Source organism: Dermacentor andersoni, chromosome 4 (genome assembly GCF_023375885.2).
Source record: "Dermacentor andersoni chromosome 4, qqDerAnde1_hic_scaffold, whole genome shotgun sequence".
NCBI classification, from domain to species: domain Eukaryota; kingdom Metazoa; phylum Arthropoda; class Arachnida; order Ixodida; family Ixodidae; genus Dermacentor; species Dermacentor andersoni.
In genome coordinates, this window is record NC_092817.1 from 5893900 (window position 1) to 5917400 (window position 23501).

Consider the following 23501-nt stretch of genomic DNA (forward strand, 5'->3'; position numbering starts at 1 on the left):
TTAATGCGACGCAGCCGTGATCCGACGCCAAGACCTAACTGCAACGCCAGACAAAGAACCACCGACCTCGACGTGCTTCTCGACGGCCACGCAATAACCGCCTTAGTAGACACAGGAGCCGATTCCTCCGTCATGATTGTACCCATCGCCGCCCAGTTGAAGAAAGTTAAGACTGCATGGGAAGGCCCTCAAATTCGGACCGCTGGAGGACACCTCATCATGCCGACTGGAATCTGCACGGCAAGAATTCCCGTTCATGACCTGACTTACCCTGCCACCTTCGTTATCCTCCAACAATGTTCACGCGACGTCATTCTCGGCATGGACTTCCTAAACGAACACAGCGCAGTCATCGACCTGAAGTTGAAGTCGATAACCCTGTCGGAAGATCAAGTGTTATCGCCGGAGAGCTCTCGTAGCTACCATGCCTTGAGCGCGCTCGAAAGTCAAGTCAGCATCCCGCCCCGCTCCAGCATTGTCATTTCCGTCGGCACCAAAACACCTGCCGACGTAGAAGGCGTCATCGAGGGTGACCAACGACTACTGCTAGGCCGTGAAATTTGTGTCGCAAGAGGGATCGCTCGACTGACGGAGGAAAGACGAAAGTGTTGCTGACAAACTTCAGCCAGGAGTTCAAACACATCGACAAGGCCACTACGATCGCGTAAATCGAGGAAATTCTGGAAACCAGGGGTGCGATCGGAGATGGTTGTTCGGCGCGTTCGTTCGGTTACCGGCGCGCGCGATTGGCCTACTCCGCGCCGACGTCGCCAGCCGCGGGGCGCCGCCCCGTTTTTGGTGACGTCAAAATGACCACACGCTCCTGTCAATTATCCGCCCACCGAGCATTTTGTCCGAACGCGACGGGAGTTGAGAAGCTTGGAGCGATCATACGGCTTCGCATGGCGCGTCTGGTGGATTGGATTGGATCCAACAGGCGGCCTTCTCGGCTGCGGAATGGCACGTTTGAATCCAATCCATAGTTTAATTCTAGAAAATGGCGCTTCCGTTGGAAACTTAGGTTGTTGCGCTGGCGTTTCTAGAGGAAGGAGGAGAGCGGGTGGCGCTGCGAAACGCGTTTGAAGAAATGGCAGAAAGTGAATTCCGGTGTCGTTTTTGTTTCTCGAAAGAAATAATTCGTTGGTTGTACAGAGAAATCGACATCATCGGTGCCAGCGAGCCACTGGGATGTTGTCGCTGTCTCTTGAAAAGTGCGCCACTCTTCCCGTCGTTCTTTTTTTCTTTTTTCTTCTCGCTGTGCGCGACACCACCTAAGGACGACGCAAAGGACCTAATATTTATAAATTGCTGTAGTCACACGTACTACTATTTGAAAACGTGTTTGGGCTTGAGAAGAAAAAATAGTTTTTTCGATAATGATTTCATTCAATTGAAGACGAGAAACATTTGGCTTTGTAGTGTACTGTTTGCAAGCAGACGACAAACGACGGAGGTAAACTTCCGGGGAGGTCACCGCTTTCTGATTGGCTGCTCTCTCCGCCCCGCTGTCACAAATTTTGCATACTGCAACTTTGTGACGTTGCAGCAACTGAACAGAACGCGTATCGAACAAAATATCTCCGATCTCGCCCCAGTAATGCGTTTGTCCTCTCGGATTCTGCCGCATCTACCCCGACGACCATAGTTCCCGAACTAGACTTCGACATAAATTCAAGTCTCCCCATGATTAAGTAGCAACAGCTCAGAAGTCTGCTCCGACGATACGAAGGCTGCTTTTCTACGTAATCGAGGATTCTACAAGCACCAGTCGCAAAGCATCGCATTATACCGAAAAGTGCGCTCGACCACTCCGCCAGAGCCCTTACCGAGTTTCGACGTGACACGTGAAGCTATCAGAGAACAAGTTGACGAAATGCTGCGCGACGACATCATCCAGCGGTTGAAAAGTCGGTGGGCATCTCCTGTAGTCCTGTGAAAGAAAAGGATGGAACCCTATGTTTCTGCGTCGATTATCGTCGACTGAACAAGATCACGAAGAAGGACGTATACCCCCTTCACCGGATAGACGACGCATTGGATCGGCTCTGCAACGCTAAATACCTCTCGTCGATGGACCTCAAGTCTGTATACTGGCAAATAGAAGTCAACGAGAGATATTGCGAAAAGACCGCCTTCATCACGCCAGACGGCCTCTACGAGTTCAAGGTCATGCCATTCGGACTATGCTCGGCGCCTGCAACGTTTCAGAGCGTTACGGACACGGTGTTAGCAGGATTGAAGTGGCAGACTTGTCTTGTTTACTTAGATGACGTCGTTGTCTTCGCCGGAAATTTCTACTATCACCTTAGGCGGCTTGCGACAGTATTAGAGGCCATCAAGTCATCAGGGCTCACACTGAAGTCGGAAAAGTGCAGCTTTGCTTACGATGAGCTGCTGTTTCTAGGCCACGTCATCAGCAAATCGGGAGTACGCACCGACCCGCAGAAGACAGCTGCTATCGAAAAGTTCCCGCAGCCCACCGACAAGAAGGCAGTGCATAGATTCCTTGGCATGTGCGCCTACTACAGGCGTTTTGTCAAGGACTTTTTCCGCATTGCTGAGCCACCAACACATCTAACCAAATGCGATGTCGAGTTCAAGTGGTAAACGCCACAGGCCGACGCATTTCAAGAACTCAAACGACGCATGCAGTCGCCGCCGGTACTTGCACACTGTGACGAAGACGCCGAACCCCGAAATCCACACTGACGCCAGTAGCCTAGGCCTCGGTGCCGTGCTAGTCTAGAGCAAAGACGGACTTAAACGGGTGCTATCTTATGCTAGCCGGCCGCTCTCAAAAGCGAAAGGCAATTATTCTACGACTGAAAAGGAATGCCTCGCCATCATTTGGGCTACAGCAAAATTCCGCCCTTACCTATACGGCAGGCCATTCAAAGTCGTCAGCGACCCTCACGCGTTGTGTTGGCAAGCTAACTTAAAGGACCCTTCAGGACGGCTGGTGTGGTGGAGCCTCAGACAGCAAGAATATGACGTCACGGTAATGTACAAGTCCGAACGAAAACACTGACGCCGACTGCCTATCACGCGCCCCCATCGATCCCCCGCCGCAAGATGACGAGGACGACGACGCCTTTCTCGGAATAATAAGCGCGGAAGCCTTCACTAAACAGCAACGAGCAGGCCCGGAGCGAAAAGGCCTCGTCGAGTATTTGGAAGGGAACACCGACGTTGTTCCTAGGGCATTTAAGCGCGGATTGTCTTCGTTCACGCTACAAAAGAACCTGCTCGTGAAGAACTTCTCGCCAGTCCGCGCCAGCTGCCTTCTTGTTGTTCCGTCAGCGCTGCGTCCAGAAGTTCTTCACGCCCTACATTGCGATCCAACCGCTGGGCACCTCGGATTCTCCCGGACGCTGTCTAGAATACATGAAAGGTATCACTGGCCCCGTCTTACCGCCGACGTCGCCCGTTACGTCAAGACATGCCGACTGTCAGCGACGCAAGACACCACTGACAAGGCCAGCAGGATTACTACAGCCTATCGAACCTCCTGGCCGACCATTTCAGCAGATCGGAATGGATTTCTTGGGACAGTTTCCGACGTGAACATCCGGAAACATCCCCCGCTTCGCTGAAACTAAAGCTCTACCGAAAGGCAGCGCAGCCGAAGTGGCGAAATTTTTCGTCGAAAACATCCTGCTGCGACATGATGCCCCAGAAGTCCTCATCACCGACAGAGGAACGGCCTTTACAGCAGATCTCACCCAAGCCATTCTGCAATACAGCCAGACAACTGCCTACCACCTGCAGACGAATGGTTTCGCGGAGCGCCTGAACAAGACCCTCGCCGACATGCTAGCAAGGTACGTCGACGTCGAACACAAGACCTGGGATGCCGTCCTGCCGTACGTAACATTCGCTTACAACACGGCGGTGCAAGAAACAACACAGATCACGCCGTTTAAGCTGGTTTACGGCAGGAACCCGATGACGACGCTCGACGCCATGTTGCCGCACGTCACTGACGAGGAGAACCTTGACGTCGCTACCTACCTCCAGCGTGCCGAAGAAGCCCGACAGCTCGCCTGCCTACGGATCAAGAACCAGGAGCGTACCGACAGCCGACACTACAACTTCCGACGACGCTTCGTCGAGTACCAGCCCGGCGACCGTGTTTGGGTGGGGACCCCGATACGCCGACGAGGACTGAGTGAGAGAAACTATTGCGACGCTATTTCGGACCCTACAAGGTCATTCGACGTATTGGCGCACTGGACTATGAGGTCATGCCAGACGGCATTTCGCATTCACAGCGGCGCCGCACACGATCTGAAGTGGTCCACGTGGTGCCTCTTAAACCATTTTACGGACGCTGACGAATTTTCTTATCTTGTTGTTCTCTTTGCTAAGGGTGTTTTCATTTATTGCTTTCGTTTGCAGGATCGGGTCGATGCTATTTAAGAGGGGGTATTGACATGCGTACTTGTATGTCTTTATCGGACGACACGTTTCACCGCCTAACAAATGTTATCGCGCAGCGCAGGACGCGCCTGCATGTATCGGAAATTTCTGGAATGTAATCGATGCTTCCATCCGCTGTCTGTGACCGAACTTTGTGTAATCTGATCGCACGTCTGCGCGACGCGAATAATGTAGAACTTTGTGGAAGGCACGCGGGTCCCAGTGATTACTCTGGAACATTCGACGACTGATGTATAAAAGCCGACGCGCTTGACCCGCTAATCAGATTTTGACGATTGCCGACTGTGTTCGCCGTTCAATAAGTGTAGCCTGTTTTTGTGGGCACAGGTTCGCCCAATAAAAATTAGTTTCGTCTTTCACAGTCACTCCACGTGACAATACTGTCAGGATTACATGCCTTTTTCTGTCGGCGCAGACGACGAAGACGAGGTCATGTGGTTCATTCATGGAATCTTAGGATTTCTCTTTTTAGTCTCGAGGGGAACAAAATTATCAATGCGTAGATTTAGGATATACTCAAATGCATCGAGCATTATGTCAACGTTATCATGTAGACCAAGTGCTTGCAAGGAATCAAACTTAGAAGCCAAAGTGTCTGTTACAGAGGTGGCATGAGCATGAATGAAGTGAAGAAACTGTAATATTAGACTGCAGCTTAAATAATGAATAGAGAATGGAAACGTGCACGCCTTTGGGGTCAGAAATGCCATTTGTTATAGCGCACTGGAAACCACTTTGGACGAGCTGAAAAATGAGGAAAACCAGGTCTAGGAGAGAGTTATGGTGGGTTGGAGCTTGTACGCTTTGAGTAAGACCATGGTATAATGGAAGAGAAAGAAGTTCCCTAGAGATAGAAGAGTCACAACCAGCGCAACTCGGGGTTTGCCAGTTAATATCCGGTGTGTTAAAATCCCCCATGAAGACTGTGGGGATGCGCGACTCTCGCGCGTCCCCTGATGTCTTTCCCGCATAGCGCATCCCCTGATATGCTGTTTTCCCGCACGGCTCGCGTGGCCTGGCGGTCGGAGTGGTACAAGCGCGGTGCGAGAGAGGGCGCGACTGTCGCGCTGCTGCGGGGTTACTTGGGCGCCGAAAGGGAAGGCGAAGCTTCGTCTGTTTGGGTTCGGGAAGCGAGCGGGAGCGGACGTGCCCCACCCCGCGCGTGCGCCGACCATGCTTCTGCGAGACCGTCTCGCGTGGCCGCCTTCGAACGTGCCACCATTCGCGTGACTGTACACGCGAACGACCAGGCGTTGGGATCCAGCATGGGGCGAACATACTCGCTCGCAATGCGGTCGCGGTAAGTCGGACTTCTAGATTTGTCGCGCGCCCATCGGCATGTTTTGGGGATAGCAACTCGGCTAGCTGGCATTGATCTATGAAAGGTGCAATAAATGCCCTTGTGACTGTTTGCACTACTGTGTTGTCGTTCCTTTGTCCCAAGAGTACGGAGGAGAACCCCATATCCCCTACAAGACAAAGTCCGAGGTACTGAAGTTGTGTTCCTGCATGAACATGCTAAGCCTCTGTAAAGCTTCTCATTAGGAACCTGGTGCGATAGCATACACTAACAATTATAGACAGTTTGTTTAAACAGAGCTTACACGAAGCAACTTCAACGTTAGATGTGTCAGGTAGGACAGAAAAGTTTAGGTCTGAGCGAATAAGCAACGCAATGCCATCACCTTTGTCACTTGATCGGTCATTCCGTATTGCTACATAGCTGGTTGGGCTAAATTTAGAGTCAAACACACCATCTTGCAGCCAGGTTTCTGTTATGGCCATTACATAGGGAGAGTATGACGTAAGGAGAGCAAATAAAGGCACGAATTTGTTAACAATACCTCTTGCATTGAAATAAATTCTTACATTACTAGTACTTGGCGGCAGAAAACGAGAAGTTGCTGCGGCTTTAGAAACAAAAGTTGTTTTAGGAATATGACCACAATCGCGCTTTAAGTTGTTTGTACCAGTGTCTCACATCTAGCGCGCGTCATCAATGTAGGCATGACCGCAGCATAGTTTAAGTCTGGATCCATTATCACAAAAACTTGCAGTTGCGTCCCACAGTTTCTTTTGTAAGGCTCGCACATTCGGTGATAAGTATTCAGTGGTGTACAAACTAGACCCTTTGAATTTAGTAATATTTCAATACTGAAAATCTTTCCCTAAAGTGGGAAATTTTCGTTATGACAGGACGTGATGCCATTCTTTTGATCTGCCTACACGATGACAGCGCTCAATACCTGGACACTTTATCTGACGATACTCTATTCGCATCTGTGTTACGGTATGCAGTCAAGAGACAGTGTTTTCATCACGTGTTCCCGGTAAACGGTACAAAAGAATATAGTTCCGGCGTGATATGTTTTCAAAATCGTCAGATTTTGAAGGAACTTAAGTGACCGATTCCCTTACTGCAACAATTTCGGAGTCATGCTTGTCATACATTGCACTAAAATGAACAGCTGCCGTAGAATATTCGAGCGAAAGTACATGTGTTTCAAGGGCTTCGAAGAGCGACGTTAAGATTCCTTGATATCGACAATTTCACATGCAATTTCTTTCTGGCCAGCCAACAATTGCGCGAGAAGATTAGCTGTCTCTGGAAGGGGAACTAGTTGAGCAGTGACTGCTACTTGTAACAGTGTTATGAGCCTCACTTTGATGCATTTGCTCAAGGCAACCCTCCACAGGTCGAGGGTCAAGTTCAACGTTCCCACTCAAGAGAATGCTATCGTAACAGTGCAAAATACAAAATCAGCAAGCAACAGCACTGTTCGGGCAGAACAGCATCAACAGAAAGCGCTTATCAAAACGGTAGCTATAGGCATCTTGAACATAACATACCTGCGTGGACAACAGGATGCGATTGAGCAACATGCTGGCGTCGCTGCTGCTCTGCCCACTGAAGGAAGGTGCCGTTGCGAAGACCTTTATAGCAAACAGTGTTGACGTCGCTGACCGCAGGTTATCAGTGATTGTTGGAACGACGACGACATCAGTCAGAAGCTAAACACGCGGGAGGCCGTCGGGAAAGCCACGGGGCAGGCCAGCTCTATCACCAACAGGAGTGACAGGGCAGTCATTAGGCACACTGTCGACCACACCTACGTGTCGCAGCAAAGGAAAAAAAACTAAGGCCGCGTCGCCGCAGAAACATCCTTGAAAGCAGCCAAAAATCAGCGTGAAAAAACAGGCAATGATTTAGCAACATTTTGGCATCGCTGCTGTTCTGCCCAATCGTTGCAACGACCATGGCACTCGTTAAAGCGTTTAAGCCAGGCAGAACGTAAGAAAGTGTGCTTCACTTAAATGTGTGGTTCGAAATAGCTGCGTTTCTTACGATTCCATACAGCCAATTTAAAACATTATCATTTTGTGCTATTTCTTGAACAAATGCAGGGAAGAAATTTCATTATTGTATCTTTTCAACGGTTAAAATGTCGTCCACGTGGCTTTTCATAATCTTGACACTGACCAAGTAACTTATTTTGCTTTAGTTATACTATAAGCTATCCGAAAAGCGCGAAAGCTAGATGGCGCACGGTAATAATTACTTGTCATCTTGTGTTTAAATAGCGCTTGCTTCTGCCTGAGAAATTAGCTTCTGCTAATATCACGTGGAAGCCATTTTATAAAAATTTCATCGATTGGGCGCCGTGATAAAAACATTTGCGCTTTTACACGCATTCACATCTATAAAATTTAAACACATTAAACACGCGGTAGAACTTATTTCTGATAGACCGAAGGGACCATAATGATAGGGTGGCTAGAAGGGGAGGTGTGAATACCGGCGGCGCTTTCCTTCGGGCGCGCGTGACCCCCTTGCGCACCGATGCCACCAGGGGGAACGTGGCGCTGCTGCTCGCGGCGTGGTATTACGGAATCAGGGTGTAGATGAGCCATATGTAAAGATACTGGAAGCTATCTATAGCGGTTCCACAGCCACCGTAATCCTCCACAAAGAAAGCAACAAAATCCCAATAAAGAAAGGCGTCAATCAAGGTGTCAATCAGCAGAGCAGTGAGAAGAAACAGAAAACACTGAAACCTTGTGTGTTGTAAATTTTTTTGCTCACTTGTAAATAAACGATTTCATGACCAGATCTGTTGCTTCACTGTCTGCAATCATAGTAAATTCCTTATATGAGCGTCAAAATGACATGCTACAGGTCTGCAAGCGCAGACAAAAAGTGGTTTGTAAATACGTCCAGACTTTATTAGGTAATGTCTGCAGTTTACAGGTCTTACGGCACGCATAGCGTGATTGACTGCTGATCTCGAGGACGACGGTCGCATTTTCAGGGAACCCGCCATGGTTGCTCAGTGGCTATGGTGTTAGGCTGCTGAGCACGAGGTCGCGGGATCGAATCCCGACCACAGCGGCCGCATTTCGATGGGGGCGAAATGAGAAAACACTCGTGTACTTAGATTTAGGTGACGTTAAAGAACCCCAGGTGGTCAAAAATTTCCGGAGTCCTCCAATACGGCGTGCCTCATAATCAGAAAGTGGTTTTGGCACGTAAAACCTGATTATTTTTTTTTCAGGAAGGCGATATGCAAGGCATCCGTGTGCCGTATGATGTCAGTGCGCGTTAAAGAACCCGAAGTGGTCGAAATTATTTCGAAGCCCCCACTAGCTCCTAACTCCCAAAACCAGCTCCCGAAATGCGCACAGACAAAACGCGTTCGAATCTCAATACAGTGCGAACTGGGCCCGTAAAATTTCACAGGAGTAATGATTTGGGCTGGCATATCATTGTTTTCATGATAACGATTCATTCTTTGACGCTCGCAGAAAGCGCGCGAAACGCGAAACGGGCACACTTTCACTTCGGTGGTAGAGATGCAGCCGACGCGAGGCTGGCGAGGCGCTCATTTCGGCTGCGTGCTTACCCCGCCTTGGTCAACAGCGCCGCCCCGCGGCATCGGTGCGCTGTGGGGTCACGTTTGCGCCGCCGGTATTCACACCTCCCCTTCTAGCCACCCTAATAATGAGATTCCACAGTAGTACGCCTTTGCGTTTCCGTTCAGCTGTAGCGAAGAGCGACACCTGACGGCACTCTGCGTTGGATAGCACTTGAGAAAAACTAGAAGAGCTTTTATTTCTTGCCTTTTAACCATGTATTTCGAAGTGGATGAGTCGGAATTTCCTTACAACAGCGCAGTGGAGAAAACGTCTTTACTACTAATGGCGGAGGACTTCAGTACGTGTGTGATATTCAAACATAAAGTGAATAATTATGTAGAAAATTCAAATTGTTCTAACAGTACTTGTGGTAGAACAAACGCTGAAATCCCAGAATTGAAGCCAGTCAGTGGACAAGGGACAAACTCTTAGTAGGCATCCCGAGATTATTATCAGCTTCAGCCTCAGCATACCCGCAGGGAAATGCATTTGTGTTACGGTTAATATTTTTCGCGAGATCATTCCTAATGAAATGAACTACAAGACTAAGTGTAGGAACAATGTTCCTTTTGACAAAGTTAGAGTGCGGATGTCTCGAAACTGGTGCCAGTGTTGTCGCTAAGCACACTTACGTGAAGCCCAGAACTTCCACCCGCCTGGACTGTGGGTAACAGTAGACACTCTTGTTTGGCTGCTGCTCCCCGCAAGGTGGGACAGCGGACTGCCCAGTTGGACTACTTTGGCAAGATCCCTACCCCTGTTTGCGGGCACTCGCCTCGCAAAACGGAGCTCATGGAAACCACACCGGGGCCACACGTAAGACCCACAGAACACCATGCGCAAAACGAAGGGCTTATTTTGGAAACGCGGTAAGACACACAAGCACTTAGAATAAAGGTTCTCGCGAAGAAAAATCAGTCAAGCAAGAACTACCAAACGGTCGAAAGCGTGAACGACGTGCTGAAGGAGTCGCGAAAGCAATCAATCCTAACTCGTAATAAATGATACACCTACCTAAGCAGAAAGAACACACTTTGCATAATACTGTGCATAATACTTGTAGACGGGTGTCCAATTTGCCATCCCACACGGAGTGTAGATCTCGTGAAAGTTCGCCGAATAGAAAAGGCCACAAAGTTGCGAGGCCACATTTAGGAGAGCGCCGTCTAAGGTATCAATGGACTGTCCGAGTTCAGCCGGACCCGCTAAGCGTGGTCTTTGTTAGCGCGTTGTCATAGCTAGGACCTCGATGCGGTGTGTAATCGTCATACGAACGCACGCTGCTGGCATCAAGACAATCTGCGACGTTGCTCCTGCCTCCGATTGATAACGCCGTCGCATGCGGTCAAGACAATGGACAGTTTCAGTTGGGCGTGCGCAGAAGCTCTGCGTACGCAGGACACCTGCGGAGGAGACGACGGGCATGCGCAGTACGCAGGAGCACGCATGGTCTCTTGCGTGCGCCCGCACCTTTTCAAAAGCTGCGCGCTTTTGTGGGACAATCTGGCGTGTCCACGAGACCGCATTTTTCGATACGGCTCTTGCTGACGACATGACTGCGGCTTGTGGTTGACTTCGTGGTGGCTGATATTGGTTACACAGATTCAGAAGCTGGTATACAGCGAGACTACCGGGTCCTGCGCGTTCAAATCAGCAATCAATTCCCTTCTGAACTTTCGCGCTCGCTCAACTATTGCCGTTTCTTAGCTACGTGCGCAGAACCTCGCGCGCTGCGTACGCGCGTGGTTGCGGACGCCCAACCATAGAATAAAGAACAACTTTAGAGAAGGGAAACTGTACCTTCCACAGTGGTTCGAAAATAAGAAGCGGCAGCGCATGGAACTTAGTGGGGGGCCCGACAGATGGCGCTACTTAAACAAGAAGCGGAAATGTCTTTTTTTTTTTTAGTACAACATTCAATATGGCTGCTTTATACCGGTGCCGTACGCTGGGTACGCGCCGTGCTCGCCTCGCTGGCTTTGCAGCATGCCTCAGCTGCCGCGTTTTAATGGCCAGGAGACTAAAGAGCCTCTACTGACGCCCATACAAACAAGCCACAAGTGAGTGAATAGGACGTGCGACTTTATTGGCAGAAGAAAAGCAGTGCACCTTCTCATACAAGATCAGAAATAAAATTTGCATGTCGAGATGCGCTGAAACCATTAACGAGAGCTCGTAAACTGCTCACTTTCGTCGCCGCACATGGCGATCTGGTAACGAGCGACAATCAGTAGCGCAAGCAAATTGGGCAGTGCACCACCTGTTTGCTTTAACAGTCGCCGTAACTTACATTGCGAAGCAATCGGATGACGCAAGGCATCTGCTGCCGCAACCAACACAGCGACATGGACTAAACGGCATTTTAGCGTTCCTGCCTTTCCAACCTGCACGTTTCTTTTTGTTCTTTCGGGGGCCGCTAATGTGTAACTCATAGTTGGTGCCCCACATTCTCAATGTGGGCATCACCATTTTGCAGCCAGTTTTGCAGGCCTTTCCACCTATGTGGCTATCAACTTCGGACCATGTAATAACGTGTGCTGTCTCCGCTCACGCCACATCACGGCCGATGAAGGCCCACAAGCATAATTTGCCGGCGGCTGCAGCAAGAAATGTCGAATGGGGAGAGCACCAATTACGGTGCATGTAAATTGGGAGTCTTTGTCGCTGTGTGGACTGCAGGAGCAGATGGTTACCTCGGGACTGTTGCCCATGCAGCTAACCAGGTCGCCACATCGAAGAAACAGAACACGGCGACCATTATCAAATTAGACTGCATTCAATCACCGCATAAGGTTCAGACAATACACTGTACATTGGCTAAGATCCATGTGACAACAGTGGGCATTCACGCACTACAAATTGTACAGCTTATTCAGCTATCCGACTTCAGGCACAGTGCTTGCCTACGTCGCACATGGTGGTCTAGTAACGAGTGACAACCAGCAGCACAAGCAGATTGGACAGTGCCCCACCTGTTTACACTGACAGTCACCGTAACTTGTACTGCGAATCAATCGGGTGACGCAGGCACCTGCTGCCATAGCCAACACAGCGACATGAACTACCCGGCATACTAGTGTTACCTCCTTTCCTACATGCACGTTTCATTTTGTTCTTTCGGTGGCCACTAATGTGTTGCTCACACTTGGTGCCCCACCTGCTCTCAATATGGATGTGGTCTGTTTTGTGGGAATCGCCATTTCGCAGCCACTTTTACAGGCCTTTCCACCCATGTGGATATCAACTTATACACTTCAAACCATGTAATCATGTATGATAGTCTCTGTTCACGCCAAATCATGGCCAAAGAAGGCCACAAGCATGCTTTACCCACGGCTGCAGCAGGAAAGGACAAACAGGGAGCACCAATCACACTACATGTAAACAGGGAGTTTGTGTCACTGTGTGGACTGCAGGAGCAGGTGCTTACCTCGAGAGGCCATTGGCCAATACAACTGAACAGGCTGCCACATCCCAGAAATGTAACACGGCAACCATGACCAAGTGGGACAACATTGAAACAAGATTATGCAATCAAATCACTTCAGCATACTCTAACATAATGCTCAATCTATACATTGGCACTATGCATTGGCTACGATCTACATGACAACAGTGAGCATACACGCACACGGGTTGCTTGCGGCACATTCAACCGTCCGACTGTAGGCATAGTGCTTGCCTTCGTCGCACACTGCAGTCTGGTAACAAGCAACAACCAGCAGCGCAAGCAGATTGGACAGTGTGTCCCACATGTTTGCACCGACAGTCGGCGTTGAATATGAGCAGCTTGCATTGCGAAGCAATCGGGTGACGCAAGCATCTGCTGCCACAGCCAACAGCGACATGGAGTGCCCGGCATTTTAGCGTTACCGCCTTTCCAACCTGCATGTTTCTTTTTGTTCTTTTGCATGCCACTAATGTGTAACTCACACTTGGTCCCCCACATTCTCTATATATGGGCATGGTTGGTTTTGTGAACATCACTATGTTGCAGTCACTTTTGCAGGCCTTTCCACAGATGTGGATATCAACTTCATACACTTAGAACCATGTAATTATGTATGAGAGTCTCCGTTGACGCCAAATCATGGCCGAGGAAGACCACAAGCAAAATTTGCACACGGCAGCAGCAGGAAAGGACAGAACAGGGAGCACCAACCACGGTGTGCGTGTAAATTCGCAGTCTATGTCACTGTGCGGACTGTAGGAGCAGGTGCTTGCCTCGAGAGACTGTTTCCCAATGCAACTGACCAGGCTCCCACATATGAGAAATGTAACACGGTGACAAGTACCAAGTCGGACAGCGCCGAAACCAGATTCTGCAATCAATCACTTCAATGTAGCTTTCACAAAAACACAGGCTGTCGAGCAAGAATAGCAATCCTGAATGAGACTAGGAATTCAATATGGGAACGAGAAAGCTTGCATTCAAGAAAGAAGCCACTCTACCTTGCAAGCATTGAAAGCCAAAAACATTAACAAAAGTTAAATGCTACATAGCACACAGTGTAAAGGTTAATGCAAGACACACGCCAATGCTGCATCAGCTATTTCAGGAGAGGAATTGCACATGGCAACATACACTAGAAAGAACTGCTACACATATGTTATGCTACTAGACAGTGACTGGCATTAAGTATGAGCAAAGAATCGGTTGACCTTTATTGTTTTTATGAGGAATAGGAATGATCTCTAACAAAAGTGTGGAATGAAAAAGCTTGCATTCATTGAAACAAAATTATACTTGGCAAGAACTGGCAAGGCCAGGAAGCTCACTAAGGAAGGGCAAGCTGACAGAACACTCTTAGCCAGCGTCATCTGTGCTTATTCAGAGGTTGCAGGTACATCTGAAGACAAATAATTTTGGTTGTTGAGGTACCTGGATGACTCGGCCAATATCCGTGCTGGTGGAATGATGGCGTAGGCTCTTTTCACTCTTGAAACAGTCATCCGTAGACTTGATATCTCATCCAAATAATTCTGGAATGGCTTCTTTGTTTGTGGTCTTGCGAATTCAGCTCCAGCCCCTTCCTGTTGGTGTAGATGGGGGCTCCCGTGATGACCAAGATGTACTTGGCACAGACTCTGTTGGGGCAGAACAATGGCACATGAGATACAGCAGAGATTATCCAAACTCATGTAGTGTTTTCTTTTATGTTCGAACTAATTATGCTGAACTGTAAACATGAACAAATGTTCATATCATCTGCTACAAACAACTGACATGTATCTGAAGACTAGCAAGCCAATACAGCATATATCAAGCATATTTATTTCTGAACCAGGTGTTGTTTACCTTGTAGTAGCAGCCAAAGTCCACACAATGACCTTGTTGTAGCAGGCAGCAGCTTCTGTTTAGTGCATGGAGTGTGTTGCTTTATACTGGTGCCATCCTCATTACTGCATGTCTGGAACAGAAATTTTCACTGCATCAGAAATTGAATAAGCACAATTTTGCAATATAAAATGCGTAAAGGTGCGACATATACATTGCAATGGTTTGTGACTACAAAACACATGCAAATGTACACTGTTTGTTCTAGGGTGCTTAAGCAGCATGGTAAATAAATATGGTTACTCTCCGTAAAATTGTTGTCTGCGTAACTACAATGCATGTCAACAGCTTAAGTATTATTAAGATCACAAATAAGTACATTTGTGCGCTCGTTTATACACTACAGGAGATCACACTGCTGATTTCACAAGCAAAGAGATGAAAGACATGAAGCTATTAGAAATGATGCATTCTTTTTGTGCATGAACGTGATGCACCGCTTCACTACTGCAAAAATAGATGTCCTGAGGTAAGCCAAACTGAACAGCAAGAACATTTGCAACCAACAGGTACGAAATATGGGTGAATTATCATGTGTGCAACTGTTTAATACATTAAATTCAGTACTTTAGCTTCAGTTTATCAAAAGGTTATTCGGTTCTGTGAACGAAAGAAGTTGCCGGCGGACTCGAAAAAAAAATATATATTGATAAGCCAACTCAGTCAGTTATGGCTACGGCTACAACGAGATGAAAAATCCGACGCGCGTTCCGATATCGTTTCTCTTTCGTGAATGTGTGTATAATGATGGCCTCGCAACTGAAAGTTTATTTCGGAAACAGCAACGGAGGGTCCTGACTGCCCTTATGTAATGCAGCATCTAGTTCGTTAACTTACCTCCGCCTGTAAGTTAACGAGACGAATAAATTACATAGCGATTGAAGCAGTGATGTTAAACGACTCACCGGTATTGCTGTCCCCAGTTGCAGCAGGACCCGGCTCCCATTTCGATGCAGACGTGTTCCACATGGCTCACGACTGAAACCTAGCTTTCAGGCTTACACCTCAAATTAAATAACGCGAGACATCGAAGCGCAGTAAACTGGTGTTAGCACAAAATAACCAACCAATGTACGAACCAAGGAATCCGTACCTGCCGCGCACGCGAACATACCGGTAAAAATTTTAAATTCAGGCCAGAGGTCACGTGGGAGGTCGATGATGCTGAACGCTATTTTGCGTTTAAAATGACAAAAAACAACAAAGTTGGTAATGAAAAGTACAATGTAAAATTAGGAATTATAATTTTGTAATATTTATCATGCAATAAAAACGCTTCGTTTACTGTTGAAGAAAGTTTGTAGGTTAAAATTGCGCTTACTACGGCGCCTCTAGCGGGAGATAATGTGCTCAACGGGGAACCTTTTTAATTCGTGTACTATGCCTGTTTCTTTAGCAGCGCCGCGCGGTCGATTTTTTCGCCCTCTGTGGCCATTTGTTGAACTTGAGAGTGTGCGGGCCCTGGCCCAACTAAAAAGTTTCAGTTGGGTGTCCGCAGCAGCTCTGCGTACGCAGGAAGGCCGCAGTGCGTATGCGCAGTACGCAGCAGCACGCACGGTCTCTGGCGTGCGCCCGCAGCTTTTTTAAATACTGCGTCTGCTGCGGGCACAACGAGCTTTGCGGGACGTTCTCGCGTGTCCACGAGAGTACATTTTTCCATATATCTGTTGCCGAAGATATGATTCCGGCTTGTGATTTGATTCCATGGCGCCTGATATTCTACACAGCTTCAGAAGCTGGTATATAGCGGCACAGAGTAGCACACTACCGGCTCCTGCGCGTACAAGTATGCAGCCCTTTCCTTAACGTTTGCGTCCCGCCAACTACTGCGGCTTCATGCGCGCGCGCTTACTGTTGGGACTCAGGGTAGCATGGCCCATCGTGGTCAAGCCGTTGTTGGGTTTCGGGTGTCCAAGCGGTCGTTATATTAGACAGTTTTAGTACTGCATCATGACGATACGTAGGCAGCAAGCAAGCACCTTGCGGGACGTAAGAGCGCGTGTCACGTCACGGCTTTTAGTACTGGGAAATGCCCACGTACGTTATCGGGCGTATAGTACGAGTAACAGTTGGAGCATGAGCAGTAGCACACGTATGCGTCGGAGCACATGTCCCCGTCGTAGCACGCCTTCACCGTACCCCAGATTCGCTTTTTATGCCTGTTTCTGTCGTCGAGAGAATTCCCTGGCCAGTCACAAAACGCCGAAGCGTTAACCACCTCCTATCTCTATCGTCCCACCGTCACCCGCTCTGAACGCCCCACTGTTGCCCAATACGGGGCAACCACGTGACAAACGGTGAACCCTCTGTTCACGTCCTTTCCCAGAGAGTCCTTAACAATGAGCCTGTCATCAATAAGTGGCCTCTTCTGCCAGGATCGGGAGACCGGCCTTCTCGGTAGTCGGAGGGCGACGTTGTTGCCTTGAAGTGAATGATGAGGCGTGAACAGCACCCGCCACAGCTGCATGTCTGTGGGTGAAGCATCCTTTGTTTCGAGGGATCACCAGGCCCACAACGGGTCAGCTCTCGTCCAAGTGGGCCCTTGTTTCAGCCTTCAGTTTTGGTTACGGTTATTTAGTATGGTGCTTAAAGTGAATCGTTAAAGTATGCACGAGCTCGCGCGCTGCGACGCGGGTGGTTGCGGACGCTCAACTGAAACTGTCTAATAGAGTGTTTTAGTTGAGCGTGTTTACGCTCCGCTAAGCAGTTAAGCGGAGCGGAGGCGCGAATGCGCATGCGTCGTCCGCTTAGCCGTAAGCGGGATAGCGGAGCGAGGAACACGGTCCGCTTAGAAGCTGCCTGAGCGGAGCGTGCCGCGCAGCACTTTGGCTAGCGTTGGCGTCAGAACGGATTGGATTGGATGCAGAAAGCAAGCGCGCTGGCTAACACGTGGCGTTCCCCAAGACGGCGCTTTATTTTCCATTGGATAAAATGCACCGGTAACGCATTACAAGCGCACGTCTAGATACTTCATGCAGAAACAAGTTATATATATACATATATACGTTTTACGGTATAAGAGTGATCATAAAGTGTTTTTATTTTCTTTCATTACCCTGAATTTAGCCAGGGGGCGCTGCAACTACGAAAGGTCCGCTCCGCTACGCAAAACGTGCAACTAAAACGTGAAAATCGCCCGCCGCTCCGCTGTGGCTTAGCGGGGCCGCTCGGAGCGGAGCGTACCGTAAAGACGCTCAACTAAAACTCTCTAATAGCTCTTGGCAGCGGGCCGTCTTGAGGCTGGATAATCGCGGCTTTTTGCCTTAATAATCTCTATCTCTCTTGAAAGTGCTGCTAAGCGGCTTTCATAGGCGGTAAGAGCTGCTGCTGAACTGTTCGCTTGGTGCAGTCTTTGACATGTTTGATACAGACGGAAATTTCTGGCCGTTAAATGCACATTTTTCTAACGGTCTGTTGCGCGAACACTCCCCCCCCCCCCCATATCCCGAATACTATAAGACTACACAAGGTTCGGTTACAACAGACAGCGGATAGAACAATAGATAACATTCGAAAACTTACGATACCTGCAGGCGTGGCCTGCGCTGAGCGATAACATTTGTTAGATGGTGAAAAACGGTCAGTCGATAAAGATAAACAAGTACACGTGTCATTACGCAGCTGTTTTTGCAAACATAAGATACGAACAATATTAAATGCGTAAGCATTTCTATGCACACCCAACAAGGACAGTTCGTTGGGTATGCATGTTGGGACAAACCACTATAAAGAAACTAATGTATGAAACATTGATTCTATGAAGGCTTTGTTGAAATATTTGGTGGTGGTGGAATAAAAGTCATCTCTAGAAGAACATCTAGAGCTGACTTGGTGCATTGTAGACATCAAGAAAATTCTGATTTTACAAAAACTTAATGCCATCACGCCGCATGCCCGTTGCGCTTCTGTGGTCGCGGGATGCGCCTTCCGTTAGGGCGTGCCTTCGCCGATGAAGTTGCCACCTCTCTATAACGGCTCACGCGCTTTATGTGCGCCACACAGACAGATAAGCAATCAATGACCTGATAAAGGCGATAACTAGGTATGAAGGGTTATACGGGTCTCATCACGGTTGATAGTGTTTCGACGTGGATTATTAAGATGCTGAAGAGTGGTAAGCGCTTATAATGGTCGGATCAATTATGGTAATGTTAATAGATATCGGTTGATAAGGGTCGGATCAAGTATGATAAGCTTGATAAGGACAGTAGGAGCTGATAAGGATCGGATCATATCCGACAAGGGCGCTAAGGACAGGTAAGGTTCGATAAGGATCCGATCGATTGAGTTAAGTTTGATACCAACCGATAAGGGTTGATAGAGGTCGGATTGATTTTGACAAGGTTGAGGACAATGAATAAGGGTGGATAAGGGTCGCGTCTCTTCTGATAAGGTCGACAAAACAACTGGTAAGGGTTGATAAGAGTCGGGTCTAGTCTGATAAGGTTGACAAAAGTACTGGTAAGGGTTGATAAGCTGTACACTTGTTAAGTTTCATAACACTGATAATGAAACCGAAGGTTGTTGAGGTATTATCCGTCGATCTTTACTCCTAAGCCTTCCCAGTTTAAGAGCTTGAATACTTCTAAGCACGCAGTGAATAGCATTGGAGAGATGGTGTCTACTTCTCTGACCGCTTTCTTGATAGGTATCTTCCCACTTTTATTGTGTAGAATTAAGGTGGCTGTGGAATCTCTGTAGATATTTTCCACGGTATTTACGTAAGCGGTCTGTACTCCTTGATTACGCAATGTGTCTGTGACTGCTGGTATCTCTACTGAATGAAATGCTTTTTCGTAATCTGTGAAAGCAATCTAGAGAGTCTTATTGTACTCTGTGGATTTCTCGATAACCTGGTTAATGATATAGACGTTATCAATTGTAGAGTAACCTTTCCGGAAGCCAGCCTGCTCCCCTGGTTCATTAAAGTCCAGTGTTGCCCTTACTCTATTGGAGATCATTTTGGTAAATATTTTATATAATACGGGAGTAAGCTAATGGGGATAATTTTTTAGTTCTTTAACGTCACCCTTTTTGTGCAATAGTATAATGTTTGCATTCTTCCAATTTTCTGGGACCCTAGCAGTCGATAGACACTTCGTATAGAGAGCCGCCAGTTTTCCATTAGCATTATGTCTCCTCCATCTTTGATTAAATCGACTGTTATTCCATCCTCTTCTGCCGCTTTTCCCCGTTACATGGCTTGCAAAACCTTTCTTACCTCATCTCTAGTTATAGGAGGAGTTTCTGTATACTGTTCATTATTGTTTCCAATACAGTGCTCCTGAGTCCTCTGGGTACTGTAAAAGTCAGTATAGAATTATTCCGCTGCTTTTATTATACCTTCGAGATTGCTGACATGTTACCTAGCTTATCTTTCAGTGCATACATCTTGGTTTGTCCTATGCCAGGTTTCCTTCTCACTGATTTCAGGCTGCGTCCATTTTTAACGACTTCTTCAGTCTTTCTCACGTTATAATTTCTAATATCACTTATTTTCGCTTTGTTGATCCGTTTCGACAGTTCAGCGAATTCTATCTTATCTATTTAGTTGCACACTTTCATTCATTGTGGTTTCTTTATTAGGGTCTTTGTACTTGGGAGAGCTTGCCTACTTGTTGCCTTGGTGCCTTGCCTCCCACTTCAATTGCTGCCTCTGAAGCAAGCCTCGTTACAGTTTCATTATTTACCTCTATGTCATCATCATCAGCTCTCTGTTCTAAGGCTGCATATTTGTTTGCAAGTACCAGCCTAAATTTATTTGCTTTTATCTTTACTGCCTCTAAGTTGACCTTTTTTTTTCTTGACCAATTTAACTATTTCTCGCTTCAAATTGAGGTGAATCCTAGCCTTCACCAACCTATGTTCACTGCACTTTACCCTACCTATCACTTCTACATCCTGTACTATGCTGGGATCAGCAGAAAGTGTGAAGCCAATTTCATTTCTTGTTACACCATTAGGACTTCTCCAGGTCCATTTTCTGTTGCTGCGTTGCCTGAAAAAAGTGTTCATTATTCTGAATTTATTCCTTTCTGCGAATTCTACCAGTATCTCTCCTCTAGCGTTTCTAGAATTGACACCGTATTTGCCAATTGCCTGTTCACCCGCCTGCTTTTCCCCCACTTTTGCACTGAAGTCCCCCATTATTACTGTATACCATGCTTGCACTTTTCTCATCGCTAATTCAACATCTTCATAAAACTGATCTACTTCTTCATCGTCGTGACTGGACGTTGGAGCGTAGGTTTGTACTACCTTTAATCTATACCTCTTATTCAGTTTGATTATGACTACTGCTACCCTCTAGTTGATGCTGTAGAATTCGTCAATGTTACCCGCTATGTCTTTATGGATTAGGAATCATTCCCAGTATCGCTTCTCATCCGGGAGACCTCTATAGCAGAGGACATCGCCGTTATTAAGCAATGTGTAAGCCTCACCAGTTCTAATCTCACTAAGGCCGATAATATCCCAAACAATGTCTGATAGGTCTTCGAAGAGTCCTGCTCAGCTAGCTTCACTCGCGAGGGTTCGGGTGTTAAACGTTGCAAGGATCAGTTTCCATTGGCGGCCTGTCCCGACCCAGGTATTCTTAGATCCCTCTGCTGCGTTGCAAGTCTGACCGCCGCCTTGGTCAAGTGTTCCGCAGCCGCTGGGAACTGAAATCCGTTGATTCATTGAGATTATTTCATTAGGGAGGTTGTGCCGAATACTGCACCAGGGAAGCCAATGCCTGTTCTGGTGCAGGAGTGTCTTTGTTCAAGCTGAGTGGGCCTTCCTAATTTGGTTGTGCCGCGATTAGTATAGCCCCACGCGCTCTCGGCATCTTTCGCCGGTGTAAGGCGCCACTCCAAGCCTGCAGATGTGGTGCACTGGAGGATGTCATACGCAGACACACCATCGTAAAAAAAAGGGGGGGGGGGATTTGAACTTCCGACTACCGCAACCGAGCATAAGACATAGCTCAGTAAGATAATTCCGCAGGCGGCTAGGCTACCTTGTCGCCGATAAGTACGGCCCAGAGGGCCTTACATATGCGTAAGAGACCCGCTAATTTGTCCGCCCTTTGCGGATTTTTGCGGATGGGTATAGGTTGCATGACAAAGTGTCCATTGTCGGTTGTCCCAGCCTCTTGTTTGCCGCATCTTACGCATGCACACGGTCTTAAGCGCGCCTAGGTACACGGTATATTTTCGCTGAATTTGAACAGCGCCTAACACTTGTGTCTGAAAATAAAGAAAGGTAAAGTTTTTCAGCACTTACCGAGAGGCCCCGAGTGTCGTATGATCCGCTCGTCGCGTTTGCCTGTCTCTTGTCGTCCGAAAAACTCGCGTTCGCGGTTGGTTATTCACAATGTTCAGTCGCATATTGATGAATGATAAATGATAAGAATATTGATAAATGATGAAGCCACAGATGGAGCATTTCTAGTGAATTGTTAAGCCGTGATGCTGGCCCTAATGCCGTTCAAGGCGGACCAATCTGCGCTCTGATAAACCGCACAAATGGCACTCAACTGGAGAAACAGTGTAGTCAGTGAGCTGGACGTTAGTGGCCATAAATAGTAAAGGAAACAACAAAAAAAAAGAAAATTCGACTAGTGTTTCGGTTGTGTAATCGGTTGTTTATCTTCGGTAACATGTACAGGTACGATGCTTTAGTGAACCCCCTTTTGTAGGCTACAGTGCGCTACCTAAGTAGCCGTGCCTTGCGGTTTTTTATCAGTTTCTATCTTCGGCTTTCTATGTTTCTATCTATCTTTCTTTCTATCTTTCTAGTTTCGGCTTTCTATCAGTAGTAGTAGTAGTAAAAGGCTTTATTGGGGCCCTGAGGAGCTAAGCGGGGGCCTGCCCGCCGTTGGCTAGTCCCATGTCGGAACAGAGAGGCCATGCCTCTCCGCTCGTTCACGGGCCCTCTGGACAGCCAGGAGCTGGACGTCCTCTCTCGGGTCTGTGATGGCCTTCGTCCAGTCTTCTCTGTTAAAATCCTGTAACACAGGGCACTGCCCGAGCATGTGATTTAATGAGCTAAATTCAGTGCCACAATCTAGGCACAGTGCGTCAATGTCTGGGTGGAGCATGTTCAGAAAGCCCCTAGAGGGGTAGGACCCCGTCTGGAGCATGCGGAGCGTGCTAGCTTGTGGCCTGTTGAGCTTATGGTGGGGGAAAGGAAAACTCTGCCTATTCCCTCTGTAATGAGAGGTGATTTCATGAAAAGTAACTAGCGGATCACTGTCGACGAGCTCTCCCGAACTCACCCGAGACACCATCCCGTCGCGGCATGCGAAACCTCGAGCACGGTCGTGGGCTATCTCATTGAGGTTCAGGTGACCTGGTAATACGTCTGGTCCCATGTGAGCTGGGAACCAGACTATGTGGTGAACAATGTCAGAGGGGTGTTTGCCGCTTACAATCCTGGCTGCTTCTTTGGCTATCACTCCCGATGCGAACGATCTAACGGCTGCTCGGGAGTCCGTATACACCGTAGTGCGTTTTGAGTCCAGTAATGCGAGAGCTATAGCAGCCTGTTCCGCCACATCGACCGAGGAGGTCTTCAGCGAGGCTGCCGAGAGGAGTTCTCCCCTGTAATTGACTATGGCTACGGAGAACTTGTTGGCACTGGCGTGTCGCGCCGCGTCAACAAAGGTCTCTGTTCCGGATACGTTCTTTAAGAAAGTTCTAGCCCTCACCAACCTTCGACCTTTATTGTGTTGGGGGTGGATATTTCTTGGAAAAGGGTCTACAATAAAGGAGTTCCTTGTTTGAATATCGAGTTGCGTGGTATTTCCCTGATTGAAGCTAGGACG

At 47.9% G+C, this 23501-nt stretch overlaps 1 protein-coding gene and 1 long non-coding RNA gene across 3 annotated transcripts in view; one reads left to right on the forward strand and one right to left on the reverse strand.

Annotated features, from left to right (window-relative positions):
* LOC126535749 (uncharacterized) overlaps positions 1-23501 on the forward strand; it is a 338961-nt gene that overhangs the window by 85907 nt on the left and 229553 nt on the right. The gene's annotated exons all lie outside the window — the stretch shown is intronic.
* Positions 11420-15688, reverse strand: LOC129386097 (uncharacterized). Its single transcript, XR_008613564.2, has 3 exons — positions 15598-15688; positions 14654-14765; positions 11420-14442 (listed from the first exon to the last, which is right to left on the reverse strand). It is a non-coding gene; the product is annotated as an uncharacterized lncRNA (long non-coding RNA).